We start from the raw sequence: 21,244 nt of genomic DNA on the forward strand, positions 1-21,244 counted from the left end.
TTCCTTTTCCACAGAAGAATGTGAAGTAACTCTCAGTTTGTTTTTTTTAAATTTTTTTATCAATTCTTATTTTTCATTGGTTTTTATAATGATTTGTAAGTTATATATCAGGGGTTACCACACATTATAATTTTAGGGAGAAGTGACTTCTTCCTGGCACCCAATTTGGCAAACACAGATTTACATTTTTGTGAGTTTTCAATTAAACATAATACAACGCAGCAGATAAGCTATTACAGCTTTTTTATGTAGCCCATGACAATTACATGTTTTACTCATGATACTATTTACAAATTATATTAACAATTCATTGAATACTGTATTTAAGAAAACCATAACTTTATTTTAAATACGGTCAACATGGGCATTTTTTTTAATGAAACTGAAGAAGCTGAAGTCGACAAACAGGCAACCAGTTTTAAGAATGTTTATGAAGTATGAAAGATGGGAAAGAGATAAGAAGGCAATTGGTTCATGTTAAAAAAATTGAAAGATAGTGAAATTTTTGGAACAGGGATCCTATTTTGAACCTTTTAATAAATGACAGTTAAAATGTTAGCGAACTTGACGAACTGGGATAATTGTTAGAATGTTTCCGAAGTTGGCGAACTTGGCGAACAGGGGTACTTGTTAAAATGTTTCTGAAGTTGGCGAAGTTGGCCAACAGGGGTACTTGTTTGAATGTTTCCGAAATTGGCGAAGTTGGCGAACAGAGGTACTTGTTTGAATGTTTCCGAAGTTGGCGAAGTTGGCGAACAAGGATACTTGTTTGAATGTTTCCAAAGTTGACGAACTTGGCGAACAGGGGTCCTATTCAGAATGTTTCCGAAGTTGGCGAACTTGGCGACAGGGGTCCTATTCAGAATGTCTCCGAAGTTGGCGAACTTGGCGACAGGGGTCCTATTCAGAATGTTTCAGAAGTTGGCCAACTAGGCGAACAGAGGTCCTATTCAGAATGTTTCCGAAGTTGGAGAACTTGGCGAACAGGGGTCCTATTCAAAATGTTGGCGACTTGGCGAACAGGTTGGTGGGTTTTCGAACATTTCCCCAATCTTATACCAGCCTGAAATCTAGTACCGTGAAAAATATCAAATACTTCTAAACGTTAAATAGGAAAAAAGTTTTTTTACGAGTGACGCCAAGTAGCAAATATTTCATGCATATTAATGACGAAAACAAAAAAGAAATAAATCTAATAGGCAGATTCAGCAAACTTGATCGATCAGTCCGAAGGGCGTATATTTTTACTGCTCCCGGGAAAAAAGCATTAACAATACCAATTTTGATGCACCAGATGCGCATTTTGATAATGTCTATTTAAGTAATGCTCGAGGCCGAAATATTTGAAGGTCAAAACCTAATACAAACGTTCAATAGCATGTAAAACCAAAAAGGACAAACAATATAACACAACCTGGACAGGGAGTCTGAACTTTGCATGAGGGAGATATATTCATAAATTTAAAATGATTTAAAAATTTTATGACAGCAAACTTAGATAAAACAATATTCGTATTTTAATGCCAGCACCGAACCAATATCAAACCCAATCTGTATTTTTTAAAAGTTCCAATCGTTTTGGTTTGAGAGAATTTAATGGCAATAATTTAGAACGATGAGCATGGATTCAAACCAAGAACTGATTCTGTAATAAGTAGCTTAAGCTCATATTTTAGTCAATTTGATCCAATAGTTCTCTTTTCATTAATCTGAACAACGGACAGTGCATCACCACCGTGTTCAATGCCACACATCAGGGACAGCAAATGTTGTCGCATCGAACAAGATAGATCAGTAAAACTCATTAAATATCTAATTATCAAGGCCATTTTAGTGAGAGAGAAAAAAAAGTGTTGCACGGATTGCGCAACTAAAAGAGGCATTCACAGGACAAAGTTTGCATACATTATCTGTAAAAAAAAAAGAAGAACAGTCGCGCAATGAATTAGAATTTCTTTCAAATTTGAAACTTGCATTCGATTTCCCCCTGTTTAAGCTCATGCCAGTTCATGTTGAGAAACATAGGTTGTCCAACTGTTTACTAAGAACTATAAAATTGTGTGTTTCCTAAAATTTTACAATTTTACAGTTTTCTGTAACAATTTTCCATATAGTATGGGGACGGTGATTCATGTGCAACAAGGGGACTGTGACTGTTATGTTAATTTGATCTAAACTAGTCTTATAAAATTGAGAATGGAAATGGGGAATGTGTCAAAGAGACAACAACCCGACCAAAAGACCAGAAAACAGCCAAAGGCCACCAACGGGTCTTCAACAAAGCGAGAAAATCCCGCACCCGGAGGCGGGCTTCAGCTGGCCCCTAAACAACAATGTGCACTAGTTCATTGAAAATAGACATCATACTAAACTCCAAAACATATGAATGAACTAAAATTAAAAATCATACAAGACTAAGAAAGGCCAGAGGCTCCGGACTTGGGACAGGCGCAAAAATGCGGCGCGGTTAAACATGTTTTGTGAGATCTCAACCCTCCCCATTACCTCTAGCCTTTGTAGAAAAAACAAACGCACAGCAATACGCACAGTAAAACTCAGTTTAAAAGAAGTCCGAGTCCGATGTCAGAATAGATAACAAAAGAAACTAAGTAAAATGACAATGATACATAAATTAACAAATGACTACTAGCAGATACTGACATGCCAGCTCCAGACCTCAATTAAACTATTTGAAAGATTATGTCTTCATCATATGAAAATCAAGCACAATCCCTCCCGTTAGGGAATTAGTATCATACCATCATAAAATATATGAGAAGACCATAACCCGTATCATGCCAACAACTGGTTTTAGAATAAATGTTTTTATTTCCGATGCAAAGACCCTATTTACTAAAGCAAAATGAGGATGTTAAATTTGATGTATGGCTTTTTGTGCTTCTTTGTTACATTTGTTTGTTTTTATAGTGATTAAGATGAACACATTGTTGACTGCTGTACTCCTATTTTTGACATGTTTACCTATTGTGTCTGTTTGTTTTGTTCACGCATCGTTGACAATATAATGGAATTTGATGCGACTGTCATACAAGTGAGAGGTTTAGCTAGCTATAAAACCAGGTTCAAGCCGCCATTTTCTACATAAGAAAATGCCTGTACCAAGTCAGGAATATAACAGTTGTTATCCATTCGTTTGATGTGTTTGAGCTTTTGATTTTGCCATTTGATTAGGGACTTTCCTTTTTTCCTCGGACTTCAGTATTTTTGTGATTTTACTTTTTAGCGAATCAATATTAATACCAAAATATATAATGACCTGACAACAGTATCGTAACTATATCCCTTCTGAATAAGTTTGTTTAAAGGTTTGGTAAGCTTTTGAGGTGAATGCCGACATTTTTGTGCTTTGTAAAGAATATTACCATTAAACATTAAATGTGAAATACCTGAACGTATAAGATGTCTGCATGTTGATTTATATTTACGAATGATGTCCTTGTACCGATGATAAAATTTAGTAAATGTTTTGACTAGTTTGTGATATCGAAAACCCTGGTGTAATAATTTTTCCGTAATACAGAGATTTCTTTCGTTAATATCAAATACGTTGTTATATACACGAGCGAATCGAACAAGTTGAGATATATAAACACCATAAGATGGTGACAAGGAAACGTCACCATCTAAAAATGGATAATTAACAATAGGAAATGAAAAATCATCTCTTTTATCGTAAATTTTGGTTTTAAGCTTCCCGTTAAAGATATAGATATCAAGATCCAGGAAAAGGCAGTGTTCATTGTTAGTATTAGCTTTATTTAAAGTCAGTTCAGCAGGATAAATCTCTTTAGTGTAAATACTGAAGTTGTCATTATTGAGAGCCAATATATCATCCAAATATCTAAAAGTGTTATTAAATTTTTGTATCAGATGTTGTTTCGATGGGTCTTTGCTGATTTTAGTCATAAATTGTAACTCATAACAATACAGAAACAGGTCCGCAATAAGTGGTGCACAATAAGTCCCCATTGGAATTCCGATAACTTGACGATATACGGAATCTCCATAGCGAACAAAAATGTTATCTAGTAAAAATTGACACTCTAAAAGTAATTAATTCCACTATTTTCAATAGCCTTATTTGAACAATTTATTACCAGGTTTTTGATTGTACCAAGTGTACTAGTAAGTAGAATAGACAGTTAAGCGGAACAATGGCTTGAAGACGAAATAAATCTTTATTTGTAAGGTGTTTCGGAAGCCAGTACATAGTTGGAACTTTCATTGTATTTGGTTCTGCTTGTAAAAAAGTAGCTAAAAGTTTATGTTTGTTACAGATGTCATTTTCCGAAAATGAAGTCAGTTGGAATGTTGGTGAATTCGTGATTTCCTTTTGCAGAACCTCAATGTAAAATTTACGTCAAACAATAATGATATTATTAGCAGCCTTATCAGCCGGGACAAAAACAAATTCCTTGGCGAGTCCTTTTAGCTTATGTTTGATATGAGAAATAGGGTTATTATGACTGTTGTTAGGAGTAAAATGTTCATTAAAATGTTGTGTACGTATATCAACTATGTTCATTACTAAATTAGAAAAAGAATCTAAGGATTTCTTGTCAGCTTTTTCTAGTTTTATCCATTTCGAGCAGTAAGTACGGAGTGAGTCGTGGATGATGTTACGACACTCATTCCAATTAGTAATTGACGGGGGACGATATTTAGGTCCTTTACTGAGGATTGATTTCAACTCTCGGTCACGAACGATATTAAGGTCTCCTGTTATAACATGGGAACTGGGGCCATAAATGTATTCGGAATTACTGCAATTTCATGACGTAGGTGTATTGTGTATGATATTTACATCTTTACATACTTGGCTATAATTAAACACATATTTCCGGTTATATTTTTTTTTAAACATAACAAATAAGAGGGCGTTCAGTATTATCAAAATAGCAAGGAATTTGTTCTTTAACAGAATGATGATCATTAAAAATACCGGCAATATTTACAAAATCAAAACCTTATTGTTTTTCTTAAATTGTTTAACAATTCACAGCGGTATAACATGTCACTTTAATTGTTCTTCCCGTAGTTTATTTATTTTGTATTTACATTGTATCATAGATCAAATTTATTTGTTCAGTGTATGTTCACTGGTGTTAATATGTCTTTTGATTGAGTTAAGCCATTTCAATTGATATTTTATAGTGTGTCTTTCTATGTTGTGATGTTACACTATTGTTTCAGATAAGGGTGAAGGTGTGGTACCATTAAAACGTTTAAACCCGCTGCAATTGTTTGCACCTGTCCTAAGTCAGGAATCTGATGTTCAGTAGTTGTCGTTTGTTGATGTGGTTCTCGTTTCTCGTTTTTTATATAGATTAGACCGTTGGTTTTCCCGTTTGAATGGTTTTACACTAGTAATTTTTGGGGCCCTTTATAGCTTGCTGTTCGGTGTGAGCCAAGGCTCCGTGTTGAAGACCGTACTTTGACCTATAATGGTTTACTTTTATAAATTTTGACTTGGATGGAGAGTTGTCTCATTGGCACTCATACCACATCTTCTTATATCTCTTTATTGACATATTTGATTTTAATAAAAAAAAAATTATGATCTTCAGGGCGATCAATTTTGGGAAACAGTTTAGAATAACAATATGCAATTATAATTTGGACGATTTCATACTTAGGACTGCAATATGGAATTGTGTTGCAATCCTCTAAAATTTGATGTAATTTTTTAACAGGTAAAGAACAGAGATTGGTTAACAGATAATGTCTGCCGTTGTTTTTTAAAATAGAAATTAGGTCCGAAATATTTGTATTGTTGGTACGAAATATTCTTTGATTGCGATTAATTCTACACATATGAGAACGGTTTTTTCCGAACAGTTTTAAAAACTATATCCAAAATGTTAACAGAATCGGTTCTTGATATATTACCAATTCCCATGTTATTATCATTAAGACCGAGAGGATAGACTGTCTGTAATTTTTAAATCCAATTTAATTCAATTATTTTCCGTGATTGTACAAACTTTGAATGAGATTCCCCAGGTTGCTTATTTACAACTTCTAAAGGTTGAACTGTTAAATATTTAAAAGGATGATTGTGCTTCTTAGGGTATTGATAAATGATACTTTTAAAATTATGGGGTCTTCTAAAACGACAAAGATGTTCTTGCGTGCGTTAAGATAAATAGCGTCCAGTTTCTCCTACTAACTGAATACCATTTATGTAATCAAGCATTTTATTTATCAAAAGTCTATTATGTCAACATAATTCCAAATGTTAATTCCGAACCCAAAATTAACAGAGCCTATCAATCATTTTTTTTTTCAATGATACAAGACAGCGAATGTAACTGCTGAAGTTCAAAATTTGATACAACTTGGCACATAACAATGATAAATTTTGTACATTATGTCTTGGATTTTGTCTCAATTAGCCTCTTTCCCAAAATAAGTTCGGAGCTACTACATGCATTATTGATAAAAAAAAACATTACGTTAAAAATGTTCTGATTTTAACACAAGATTAAAACATGTCATATTCCCTATTGTGACATTTTAATTAATATGTCTGTGTTCGGATGGCGGATGATGCAAAAACAGCAGAAGGCGTTCTCCCTGTCGACGCGTCCATCTTCACTTTATTTGTAGTTGATGATATTGATCATGGTTTGTATTTTTAAAGTGGATAAGCAAGATTTTAACGTCGATAACTACTGTTACGATTAATTTGAACTGGCACTATAAATTAGGGTATATTGAATAAAAGTAAAAATTCTTGCAAGCCGGCAACCTACGTAGTCCGCAGAGAGTTGTTACAAGGAGTCTTTTATGTGTAGAGAGTGTGGCTCTCACACAACACGAGGAATTGGATTTAACGTCCCATTCCAACGGACGTATGGTATGTGTACATCCCACACAGCCAAACAGACGCCTTGTTTTAGTAAGGGGTTTAATGTCGGAATAGGAGAAGTTCAAAATACCTTTTTTATACCCTAGTCGAGTGAACCCTTGCCAAAGTATGGCATTGGACACGGTGCATTTTGTTGTCAATTTTTGTTTTATTTGCAACGGTTGGCCGAACCCACATCATGTGATCTATTGATCTATTGAAATTAAGAACACAACACTAGTCAATGGTGAATACCTGCCTTGGTTGTATCTAAAAAACGTGTCATATTTCAAAAATATGGTAAATAATGATCGTGCCATGGCCAACACGACGGGTACCAAAGAGTTGTTAAAGCGTTGATCGTGCACACATTTGTAGTATAAAGGGTCACTTTAATACAAAATGTGCTTTGGTCAACGCTTTTATACCGCAATGAAGCTACAAAAATAAGCATTCAATGAAGATTATCGGTATATTTTGGCATGAATTAGACACTCAATAATAATGTCCATACATTAAGCTTTGCTGTTGTAAAAAGTTGTCTTCTGAAAAATTGACAGATTGCAGTTTCCATAAATTTTATAATTGTACTGTAGTTGTATTACAATACCCTATTATTCATAATATTTACAGACCGGGAGACGTCTAGCAACCACTATCTGTACAGATATAAAAGGTCTGACCAATCTTTTTGTGCAACGAGACCAGGACAGCAATGTTGTCTTGAAAGTCCGTGTTGTAGGGTAAAAAAAAAAGATGTGTCATGCTGCTGTGACGAGCATTGTTTAGTTGTAAAGGACTGCTGTCCTGATTATATAAGAACTTGTCAGGCAGGTAAGTTAAATATAACTTTAAAATATAACAAAAAAAACATTATTTTTATGTCGGGGTCTTATCGTTTTAATCCTATTCAATCGCCTTTTCACATATTAGGTACACATTTTTCCTGCTAACTTCATTTACGAAGTTGAAGATTTACAGTTATTTTTTTCTGGAGTGGTTATCGTACACATATCAAAGGTGTGCATATCTATAGAACTAGTTTTAATGTCTTGTAGGAAATGGCATGATTTTCAACTTAATAACACAAATGTAACAATTATGAAATGCTGTAATTCAAGGTCTTCTAAGAAGCATTTTTACGCAGTTTATGAGCATGTGTATATTATGTACATATCATCAGGTTTTTATTTTGGTTTCCGGAATTGTGATATGTATATGTAAGTCTAATATTGAAAAAAAAGTTACCTAGTTAGGCCTATAGGCCTACAGTGGCATCATATCCTGTTACAGATATAGCAAGAATATGGTCAAAAGCCACTACCAAGCAAGCAAACGCACACACACACGTTACACTAGAAAATTTTGTGGAATACTAAACACATTCTTTACATTGAAATTGGAAAAAAAGGATTATAGAACACAGATTTGTTGCTTAATTTTGGTAGAACAGAGTAAATAATTTTGACTTCCAAAAGAACAACTACTAGTTCTTGCCTCTCATTAAAGAATATTGTATTAATGATTTTAGGTTCAATATTGGACTTTATATTCTCTCAAATGGGTCATTGGATTAAACATTTATGTTGATACATGATAAAAAATTAAGGCTGTCTGAGACCACTGAGACCACTGAGAAAAACACTAGAATTTGCTGGCTTTAAAATTTCAACAATCTATGGTTAATTTATCGTTATCCTGGCGTATTTATCATACCCTGAATCTTAAGCGTAAGACAAACTGAACATTCGTTATGTGCCTGTCCCAAGTCAGGAGCTTGTAGTTGAGTGGTTGTCGTATTTTGCTGTTCCTTATATTTGTTTTTCGTTTATTGTTTTGCATAGTTCGTTCTTATGTTTTGACGTTACACCACTGTCCAAGGTTAGGGGGAGGGTTTGGGGACCAATAAACGAGTTTAAACCCGCTGCATTTTTATGCACCTGTCCTAAGTCAGGAGCCTGTTGTTCGGTGGTTGTCGTTTGTTGGTGTGGTTCATAGGTGTTTCTCATTTCTCGTTTTTTATATATTCATAGATACAAAGATTTGATTAGTAAATTTGGCTGTACTTGTAGAAAACTTGTATTTCACATCCTAAATTTTACGGTAAGATTGTACTAAAAGCGCGGAAATCACTATGTGATCCATGTAAACTCATCGAACCTTTAAACCAACTTATTAGTAAAGGTTATCTTATTAATGTTGTAATACGATCTTAGAATATTGTTTACATTGGCATTAACATCGATTTTTTCATCAACAAATTAAAACATAACTAAATGTGTATTCTTTTCGAATGGTTTTTGGGATATATAAATACACATCCAAGTTTATTTTCTATTTGATACATAAAATTGAGAATGGAAATGGGGAATGTGTCAAAGAGACAACAACCCGACCATAGAACAGACAACAGCAGAAGGTCACCAACAGGTCTTCAATGCAGCGAGAAATTCCCGCACCCGGAGGCGTTCTTCAGCTGGCCCCTAAACAAATATATATACTAGTTCAGTCATAATGAACGCCATACTAAACTCCAAATTGTACACAAGAAACTAAAATCAAAAATAATACAAGACTAACAAAGGCTAGAGGCTCCTGACTTGGGACAGGCGCAAAAATGCGGCGGGGTTAAACATGTTTATGAGATCTCAACCCTCCCCCTATACCTCTAGCCAATGTAGAAAAGTAAACGCATAACAATACGCACATTAAAATTCAGTTCAAGAGAAGTCCGAGTCTGATGTCAGAAGATGTAACCAAAGAAAATAAACAAAATGACAATAATACATAAATAACAACAGACTACTAGCAGTTAACTGACATGCCAGCTCCAGACTTCAATTAAACTGATTGAAAGATTATGTCTTCATCATATGAATATCAGGCACAATCCTTCCCGTTAGGGGTTTAGTATCATACCATCATAACATATATGAGAAGAACATAACCCGTGTCATGCCAACAACTGGTTTTTAAATAAATGTGTTTAGTGCCGATGCAAAGACCCTATAAGTGAATCAATATTAACGCCAAAATATGCAATTTTTAATGACCTGACAACAGTATCGTAACTATATCCCTTCTTAATAAGTCTATTTAAAGGTTTTGTTAGCTTCAGAGGTGAATACTGACATTTTTGTGCTTTATAAAGAATATTTCCATAAAAAATTGGATGTGAAATACCTGAACGTATAAGAAGTCTGCATGTTGAGCTATATTTACGAATGATGTCCTTATACCGATGATAAAATTTAGTAAATGTTTTGACTAGTTTGTGATATCGAAAACCCTGGTGTAATAATTTTTTTATTATAAGGTTAAATCCTAACGATCCTACTGCCTGTGGATACTTTTGGCATTGCACAAGTCATGTCTTCTTTGACTGTCCATGGCGTTAAAACACTAAATCCCTGGGATGTGTTTTAATATTTGATTTTAGTCTCTGATGCATGATTTTTTTATTCTTAATTGTTTTTGGCTTTTTACTAGCTTTCAGTAAATGTGAGTACTCTCAAATCGTACTTTCGTGTTAATTTGACCTATTGACACAGTTTGTAATGCATTTCTGTAGTTCAATGTTTACTTTTTTGTGTTATATCTCGTCACATTATTTTTAATATGTACCACCTTTGACAAGTATTTAGTATGACGATAAATTTTCACTTCTGTACGCGTACTCTGAACAACAAATTTATTAATTTTGTAAAAAAAAGTTTACTTCCGTACTCCTAACAACAAAATTATTATATTTAAATTTACCTGTGTACGTTGTTTTATTTAATGCCATTTTGTCCCAGGTATATCCTATTTAATGCCCTGAACGTGACTGCGCATTTATACATCCCATTTCAGCCAAAAAAGTACATGCGTTTTACTGCCGAATGGAAGAAATCCAGATAACCATATTTATGTACACCAGTCAGTGCTTGGGGATAACTGAAAGGAAATGTGGGATATATGTCAATGAAACAGCAGTCCATACGACACAAATAGTCAAAAGTCAACATAACGTCTTCAATAATTGACAAGTGTCTATATAGCATGTCAAGCTCTGAAAAGAGGAACGTTCGTTTGATTGAGCGGGATGTATAGATATGCAGTAGGTTCGGGTCGGAATGTAGACGCCAAATCCAATGAACCTTGAAGTGATAGTGTCATGATTTACTCCACGTTAAAAAAAACCAGGAACAACTCTCGAAGGTCCGTAGGTGACCTGTTGTGCATTTGTGCACACTCCAACGTACCGTCTGTCCCAGTGGTAATCAAATTCCCTGTCCTTTATCCCGGTTGATTAATTCGTTGCATAGCCTACCTGTACTGTTGATTTGTTCTCGTCCTACTAAAAATACATGATTGTTTTTGCCGTTGTCCGTTAAGCAAAACCATAAGCTATGAATTAATCCTTTTTTAATTTGTTTTCATCTTATAGATATAAGAAGATGTTGTATGAGAGCCAATGAGACAACTCTCCATCCAAGTCAAAATTTATAAAAGTAAACCATTATAGGTCACAGTACGGTCTTCAACACGGAGCCTTGGCTCACACCGAACAGTAAGCTATAAAGGGCCCCAAAAATTACTAGTGTAAAACCATTCAAACGGGAAAACCAACGGTCTAATCTATATAAAAAACGAGAAACACTTATGAACCACATCAACAAATGACAACTACTGAACATCAGATTCCTGACTTAGGACAGGTGCAAACAAATGCAGCGGGTTTAAACATTTTAATGGTACCAAACCTTCACCCTTTTTCTGAAACAATAGTGTAACATCACAACATAGAAAGACACACTATAAAATATCAACTGAAATAGCTTAACTCAATCAAAGGACATATTAACACCATTGAACATACACTGAACAAATGTTTATTTTATTCATCCATTGGTGTTCACCTCCTCGATGTGGCTTATTTGTATAGCTGTTGCGTAAAACACAGACAAGGAACCTTCATAATGTATAATTACTTGAGAATATACATCAAACTTGTTATTTATATCAATCAGCATGTTATTTTACAATGTGGATTTTAACAATCATAGGTCCTTGTAATCAGTATTCTACAATTCAAGACCAAGAGAAAAGATCTGCGGGGTACATTACTGATCAATCAACGGATGACATTATTAGCGATGAAATATTAAATAATACATGGTACCGAGTTATCAGTGAAAATGGCAACGAACTGGTGACATATCCTCCTGGAGTCCTACACTGTGGTACACTAAATCCAATCTGGCTAAATGGTAGGTAAAAACCCTATAGTACTAAGAGAAAAAACTGACAAACGGCATGATATGCTAACGGTCAAAGTTTTAGTAAATGGGTAAGTTTTCATGTTATCAATTTGTGAAGAACTATATAATATGTGAATAGCTTGACTGAGAATCTTAATCCATCAGATATTTTTAAAAATATTAGATTTTCCTGTAGAATTGCGATTTGACTCCATATTAGCATCTGTAATTTGACAAATTCAATACAATACTTGTATAGCTTGACTGAGAACCTTTATCCATTAGAATGATACTTTAAAAAATATTTTTTTCTTCAGAAATGCATATTTTCTACATAGTAGCATCTGTATGCAGCAGTACTTTGACAAATCTAAAATGGGACAAAAAAGTATAACAATAACTCCAAGATAAATTAAAAAAACGAAGTTTATAAAAACTGACAGAACCAAACATTATTAACCAATGGAGCGAGTGAAAAACAACTCATTTTCCAGATTTGGTACAGGCATTTCCGAAAAAATGGTGGGTTAAACATGGTTTTATAATCATGTTTTACACTCTTCCGTGATTTTTTGAATATTAACATTTACCCTTAAATTGAGTCATCTTGTTTGGTTGAAATGCAAACGAACGTAAAATGCACTTAAAATCGTCAGTAATGTTGTCTATTCCAAGGGTTTTCGGTTAGTTGTCCATTTTAAAGTTATAATTTGGTTTTTTGTTTTCCTAAAACATCATAAAGAATCATACGATTTTCCTTTAATTTGTATCTGATTACACCACGAGAGTAAAGATTTTTCGCTTAAATCTGATTATCAAAAGGTATGATGGTAAGTAAAAGAAACATGCACCAATAATCTTTGGTAGCTCATCAGGTAACATCCGACTCATATTAAAACAAAACTAGAGGCTCTAAAGAGCCTGTGTCGCTCACCTTGGTTTATGTGCATTTTCAACAAAGGACACTCTCCAACATTGTAGACGAGAACAGAATTCATGACAAAAATCTCTGTTTTGTTGATCTTATATTGCTGATCATTTAGTCTGTTTAGTGTCCCTTTTTCTTCTTTAGTTTTTGCTCAAAACACAAAAGAGGGTAAAAAAAAATCCTAATTTAAGAGCAACCACTCCTACAAAGAGTGACAGTCTACTAACTATATCGGCAAAATTTGACTTGTTAGTAGAACTTGCCTTGTTTTTGTGATTAAAGCGTCTATTTATCTATAATAATTTTTAACATATAAGGCAAAAACCCAAAAAAAAATGTAAAAATCGTCATCAAAGGGCAATAATTCCAATAAGGAGTCGTTGAACGACTGTTTTCGTATAGTCTGAATTATAGATCTTGTCTTGCTGATCATTTTTGCTTATTCAAGTTTCTATCTATCTATTATAAATTTTAAGATATAAGGCAAAAACGCAAAAAAAAAATGGTAAAAATCGTCATCAAAGGGCTATAACTCTAATGAGAAGTCGACTGACGATTTGGACAAAGCAGACTTATTTGTAGAACTTATCATGCTGATCAATATTGTTATTATAAGTTTCTCTCTATCTATTATAGTTTTCAAGATAATAGGCAAAAATGAACAAAAAAAGGTAAAATTTGTCATTTAAGGGAAAAAACTCCTATAAGAAGTCGTCTGATAGTTTTGACGTAAATAAACAATTGGTAGAGCTCATCATTCTTAACATTTTTGGCCCTGTCAGATTTTCTCTTTTTATAACGGTTTTCAAAATACTAGACAAAACTTGCATTTTACCCCTATGTTCTATTTTTAGCCATGTCAGCCATCTTGGTTGGCAGGCGGGGTCATCGGACACATTTTTTTAAACTAGATACCCCAATGATGATTGTGGCCAAGTTTAGGCCAGGTGAGCTAAAAATGCTAATAACTTGTACATTTTTGAATTTTAAAGACAGAATCTTTTCTTTTTTGCCTACTACACAGAATCAGGTACATTTTCTGTCAACTATGACTCAATTTCTAAATAACCCCCTTGATGTCTGTATTCTGTGTGTATGTCATATACGACCTATGTAACAATATTTTTTCACAGCTTTTGTGCGGAATCTAACAATAACACAAAAGGAATAAACGTTTAAAAGAATTTCAAGAGGACGTTACAATAATTGGGCGCATGTTGTTTAAATCGGACGTCGCAAACACCAAAGATACACTGAGTATTCGAAAACCTTCATACAACGTTTGTACTGTAACAGAACCAATTGTAATTGTGTGTCATGTGAACAAACAATGTTGTTTGTTCAAGTCAATAGTTCATCTGATATATGCACACAATGTGCTAATCCTTTTGAGAAACTTGTTAAGGTATACATCTGTTGAGAAGGAAATGTCTTCCGGCAGTTTATTTTACCCTTTTTGAATAATTTATAAAACAATCCATGACAGGACGAGTTGATTTTATCGACCGCATGCACACGCCGGAACTAAAGTATTCCCTGTTCAAAACACAAAATGCACCTACAAATGTACTTCGTATCACCATGAATGTTGGCAATGAAAGTTTACTATGTTCAGACTACTTGGAAATTTTTCAAACAAAAAGCAAACAAACGATTCTACAATTGTGTTCAAATGAATTGCTGTACAAGTTTAGAAAAGTGGCATATCAATATTTTATATTATTGGGGCGCACTTTTTATTTGGACAGTAATAATAAATCATTATTGTTCTGCAGCCGGTTGTACGACCGTGTCTTTAGTCTAATGAGTCATTAAGTCTTCATTAGCCTAATGCATCATATGAAGACTTAATGACCCATTAGGCTAATGACACGTTCGTACAACCGGCTACAGGTTAAACAGTTAGTTTATTTTAGTTTACTATTGTTTATATGTTAATGGACACATTATCCAAAACACGCAAGAGAAACAAAATGATCGATACAAACATAAATCGAATAAAACCGACAATACAATTGCAGAAACAAACCGACGATTTCAGGAGCTCCGGAAAGGCAAACAGATTCTGTTCAACTTGTAGCACCCTTCGTGTTGCTCATCTGTGACACATAAATTCCATAACTGTCAATGGAATCATTATTGCACGCGTAAAACTTTCGACTTCAACTCTAACACTAGAACCCTTGTTAATAACCATTTTTGTACTGGAAATGTTGTGAAAATATTCAACAGGGTGTCTGAGAACAAATTGAAAGCATAGTAGGGTAATATAAGAGCTAGGTAGGATATGAGATGTATAAAAACATAAAGCACCAAATCTGTGTAAATTTCTGATCGCTCGCTTGCATAAAATGCTTTTCATAGATTTTATGTTTTTAATATTTCAAAAATAATATCACTCGCTAGAAAAAAATACTTTCGCCTGCCAAAAATCAAACTTCGAAAAAAAAATCGCTCGCTCGCTACCATTTTTATGCCCCCGCTGTAGCATTAAGTGTTACCCATGTCCGTCCGTCCGTCCCGTCTATCCCGTCCGTCCCGTCTGTCCCGTCTCTCCGTCCCGACCATCCCCAAAATTTGTTTCCGTTCTCCAACTTTAGTTTGCCTCAACCAAATATTATAAAACTTATACACAATGCATATTACCACAAAACACAGATCAAGTTCGAAATTGGGTGGTGTCACTTTTACCGTTCATGAGTTATGCCCCTTTATAAATGAAAAAATGGCTAAATCTGTCGTTTCCTTTCTCTAACTTTAGTTTGCCTCAACCAAATGTTGTGAAACTTATGCTTATAATCACAAAACAGTCTTAATTACCTGAATCCTGCACCTGTATGTGGAAGTTGACTCATGCGTTTTTACAAGCGGGGGCATCTGTGACCCATAGACACATTCTCCATTTATTTAAGGAAAGAAACCGATGAACTAGAAATTAATTTGGTGTGGCCTAAGTGTAAGTTATTTACTTTCAAAAAATCAATGTCAACATGACTGTGGTCTTTCGGAGGTAACCATACTTTAATACAAAATAAAACATATAGAGGAGAGAAATTATTTTCCTCTTTATTGTTATAGGTTCTTTACCTGACATAGATGAAGTGAACGTGACCCGAGAGGCATGTTTAGAAACTGTCGATGGTATCTGTGAGGAGAAGATTGCTATAGAAATTGTTAACTGCTCACAAGGATTTTATGTTTATCACCTTCCAAATACCACAACAAATTCGGCTTACTGCTTCGGTAACTTAATGAACAAAATGAGGTTTTTGTTATTTTATTTCTATTTTGATATTCCTGACAAAACGGTATAAGAACATTATAAGGATTTGTATACCATGCCTCAGGAAAACATCCTATATTTTCATTATGTTGAAATCATCTGTACTACTAATTACATCTGAGTCTAAAATATGACTAAAAAATACATCCTTTGAAACGCCCCCTTTTCAACCATTTACCGGTATATATATTTTTTCGATATTCAGTTGCAGACCCTCGGGGCATTGTTGGAATTTAAAATAATAAATATCATTGTTTTTAAACATTAAACAGAAATTAAGCCTGTTTTAAAATTAAATTTACCGATTATAGTTTTAATTCGTGATTAAATTCAACTTTTTTTATTATTAATAATTTTCAAGGAAGTGGACCTGTGCTTTGTGCTGATGGTTTGTCCTCAGAATCTGGTTATTATCCTGGATGTTCTTGTAAGTATATAGTTATTACAGATTAGGTGAGTACCGAAGTATTGATAACACTTAGTGTAAACAATAGTTTATTCAAATAAATTGAATTAGATTAGACAAAAGGCTAAGCAATTGGAAGTTCTCTCCACACAACAAGGTACTCTTAATTACATTTAAAACAAGACAACACACAAACAAACACAATAACAACACAATTATTCATTTCAAAATTACCTGATAGCCAACTAGAAGAATACTTCAAATAATTAACATATAATAATCTAAATAATATGCTAGGTAACAAATATTGATAAAGATGCACATATCCATATAAAATTATATGATATTACAGTCTTCATCCTTCCTCAAATTACAAATTTAGGACATAATCTGTATGATTGGTTAATTTTTTGTTCCGGATAATCAATTATTCAGATTGGGCAGTGGTCAATCTTTGATTTGAGAAGTTCAGAGGCATTATATTTTGCAACGGATATCATCGATGATTGATTGGTGTTTAACGTCCATTGGATAGTGACAAACACATACTCGTGGCATCGAAATTATAAATGAAGAAAGTGGCAGGGTTTTAAATGTTTGTAAGTGCCTTTTCCTCCCCAATCCTGGGACTGTAATGTAACAACACAACATAAGAACAAACTGTAAAAATAACTGAAAGTAAAAAAAAAATAAAAATGAATAACTGAAAGTCCAAAAAAAATGTAACAAGAAAAAAAAAAACCTAAAATTACGCGCAGTAACTGAAAGCTAGTTCAAACCCAAATTTTAACTTATAAATAGATCATACTCTTCCAGCTTTTAATCATGTACCTTTAGTACAATATATGATATCATATATCTCATAAGTGTTTTATATGTATTACATCTACTTACAGAAACATGTGTTGGGCACAACAGAGATAGTCTAACATTTGTTTAAGTATCTAGCCTTTTAGGTATAAGTGTTTTATCATATATTTTTCAGCATCGTTTCCAAATGCAACGGCCTATCCTGTCGTAGAAGTCATATTGGTAGAGGGACCCGTTTACAATGTTACAAATTACGAAACGACACCGAGTTTATCTTCAGCGTTTCAATGTAGCTTCGAGGTTGGACCACAAGACTCCTTTGTCTATGATATTTACTGGTATATTAATGGGAATACTGTGACGGTCTATAAAAGTATTCCGAACAGTAACATAAGCGGTACAATCTTGAAGGACGATGACTGGAAAGAAAAATATCAGATGAATATGAATGTACGTTAACACTATAAAAATTAAACACTATCATGTTGAAGATATTACGAATCTCTCTCATATATTCATTGTGTAAATTGTAAAAATTCTATTTCCAGCAGTTAAAATCTTTATCAGCTTTAATTATAACGGAAAGATAGACATGTATTTAAAATGCATATTGTTAACAAAAGCACTCGCAAAATCGCGAGGCATATGAATTGGATTATGTCCATTTTCAAATTTCACATGGCCGCATGATACAAGATAAAGAATGAAAAGTGTGGATAACAAACTACACTGTACTTTCTAGCATTAAGACTAATAGTCGTACCAATTAATTCAATCTGAGAGAAAAAAAAACCCGGTTTTTTTAACTCTTAGCAGGAAATACCGGTATATTTTGTAATTGCCTTAAATGGACAATCATATTTGCCTGTTTCTTGTAGGTAACATGCTCTGTACGGATAAGATACAGTGTAGGATCTTTACCAGGTCCATTTCACAAAAGTACAGTATACAAGGCAGGCTTTTATGTAAGTTGAATTATTAAAACGATTTCCGCTTCTTTTTTGTATTTTTAAATATGTTGTTATAAATAATTTTTATTTCAGTTAAAATAATAAACATAAAAATGAATATAAAATTTTCAGAACCTGACGATTTTATCAACATTCATCAACTATGCCAGGGTTATGATTTAGTATGTCAAACTTGTGTTTTGTCTACTCAAGACTCATGAAAGATGTACGAATCAAAACAGTAGGGTGGCTAAATTATTTATAGGAAATGCCTGTGATCATTGATATATCATGTTCCCACATAAGCATTGATGATATACTCGCGGATGGACGAACATCCACCTGCAGTTGCATCGAGCGAATGTTTGTAAAAATTCAAATATACAAGTCTTATAACTTAGTACACCTGAAGCATATTTCGTCTTCCTAATACTCATCATGCAGTGGCTCTAGAATTACAACAATAGGAACGACAAACCATCAACAAACTTAATGAGCTATAAACACCAAGCATTCAAAAAAGTTGTGCCAAATCTGGCTGAGGCTGTAGAAAAACCTGAGTGTGTCGAAAATTTTTAAAATTGTTTTTAATATGTATAAGGAAATTTCTATAAAATAATCTCTTCAATGTTATTAAGGGTTAGCACACGAGCGCTGGATAACTAGCTGTCAATACTCTCTATACGGAACGTCCAACACCAGTGGCATCGACCCAGTGGGTGTAAAGATTCATCATAGATATTAGCAATAGAATTTAGAACTCGTCTAAAAAATATTCGGCAGTTGCGCTCGAATCAAAACAGAAAGAATGAGAAATCAATTAAAAGACGGATAGCATTAACAGTTAAATAACTTTCAGGTTGTGCCAAATCTGGCTAATGCAATCTTAAGGCAATCTATGCCTTTGGTATAAACTCTTGGAATTGTGGAACTAAATCTTTGCGTGAACCTAATCTGTTGATCTGACAGACTTTAAGTAATGTTGCAGAATTTATGAACCAGTTGCTTCATACGTAAAACAATTGTGTTTATAAATTTCAAAAGAAGGAAAAAACATATCGTAGCACTGAATATCATTTATTTTTGTTTTGCATCATCTCCTTTTTAGCCTGAGAAATATAAGTATAATGTAATAGAAGGTGAACACGTAAACATAGATTTCACTTCAACAGTTCCTATTGGATGTATAGCATCACATCCTGACATACTATCCACTTGCTATCAGAATTTTTATATATACCAACCTCAGTATGACAACGATGAACCTGTTCGTTGTAAAAATAACATCGTCAATAGAGACGTTGTCTTCAGAACAAATTTCTGTGGAATTAAAGTAGGACATCTTGATTGGAAGGAGAAAAAACGTTTACAAGTCTATGGTTTCAGCGATGGTCTCTACAATCACCAAGACCGATCAACCGTCATCAGATTCTCGGCTACATCTGTATCTGATGTCAATTATATTTGGCAAAACATCAAGATTCCCGATATCAAGGTATGTACTGTCATTACTATTTACAGTATAATTTTATCTCTATTTTAGTTATAAGTGTAAATTAAGCCACTAAATGATTTGTCTGTAATAAATATTTATAGATTATCGTTGATCATCTCAACGAGATTGATTTTCTCGCTTGAGCTGGTACAGCGAAAGTGCGAAAAGCAATCGAGTTGAGATGACCAATGATAATCTGTTTATCGCTATTTTACCTATGATGACATTGTCAATTTCACTGACAACGCCACGTGCTCCCTTAGTTTCTAGCGATAATTTTTCATATCACTCTACTGTGCTGAGAAAGGAAATTATCAGTCAGTAAGATCAAAGGAAAATTTCGTAAAATAGCGATAAATATAGATTCTTACATTGATACCAGTGGATTATCGGATTTATCCAATCGAGATAGTTAAATTATCAATTTTAAAGTCTGAGCCTTGGCGAGGACTTTAAAATTTATAATTTAACTATCGAGATTGGATAAATCCTATAATTCACGAGTAACTATGTAAGAATCTGTTTCTCTAATGATTAAAAAATACATTTTCATTTTTTGTTAAACCAAAACCCCCTTCGAGTGCCTTCCACATTTCACAAAGTTGTCAATTTCATTAACACCTGTTAGCATTTTTTGAGCTGATAAAGGTTATGACCCTTAAATTCATCCAATCATCTTCTGAGATCACCGGCAACCACACGTTGATTAAATTTTTTTATACAATGAGTGCAGAAAGGTATAAATTGTCAAAGAATTAGAGAAATTATATTATCCGAAAAGAGCAATTTTCAATTATGCACAGAAAATATCATTTTGAAACAGATGCCAAAGACGAAATTTGGCATATGCATGTCTATAAACATGACAACAATGTTTTCTTTTTCATCAAAGGGGACATATCCCCTGAATACGGAATGTATTTGTCAGTAAAATATAAAAGAGGATATATCTGTTGAATTTTAATTTGTAAACTTACTTTCAACATTCCAGCAGCGCATGCATACGGAGTATATATCTCCAAGTTGATACGATATTCCAGGGCTTGTATTTCCTATCATGATTTCCTTGATAGAAGGTTGCTGCTCACATGGAAGCTATTAAACCAAGAGTTCCAAGTGGTGAAGTTGAAATCATCCCTTCGTAAATTTTACGGACGCAATCACGAGCTGGTTGACCGTTATGAAATATCCGTTCCACAGATGATAGCGGATACGTTCCAAATGTTGTAATTACAATCCTTTCCCCTTTTCCCCGAAT

At 33.8% G+C, this 21,244-nt stretch overlaps 2 protein-coding genes across 3 annotated transcripts in view; both read left to right on the forward strand.

The window, feature by feature from the left end:
• The window catches only part of LOC127711615 (von Willebrand factor D and EGF domain-containing protein-like), a 252,338-nt gene that overhangs the window by 127,078 nt on the left and 104,016 nt on the right, over nt 1-21,244 (forward strand). The window lies entirely within an intron of this gene.
• Nucleotides 19,600-21,244, forward strand: part of LOC127712071 (von Willebrand factor D and EGF domain-containing protein-like) — a 36,969-nt gene continuing 35,324 nt past the window's right edge. Inside the window, exon 1 of the mRNA XM_052218269.1 lies at nt 19,600-19,986. The gene's annotated coding sequence lies outside the window, so the exon portion shown is untranslated. The remainder of the gene's footprint in view (nt 19,987-21,244) is intronic.

The sequence above is a fragment of the Mytilus californianus genome, unplaced genomic scaffold (genome assembly GCF_021869535.1).
Source record: "Mytilus californianus isolate M0D057914Y unplaced genomic scaffold, xbMytCali1.0.p SCAF_1, whole genome shotgun sequence".
Taxonomy (NCBI): domain Eukaryota; kingdom Metazoa; phylum Mollusca; class Bivalvia; order Mytilida; family Mytilidae; genus Mytilus; species Mytilus californianus.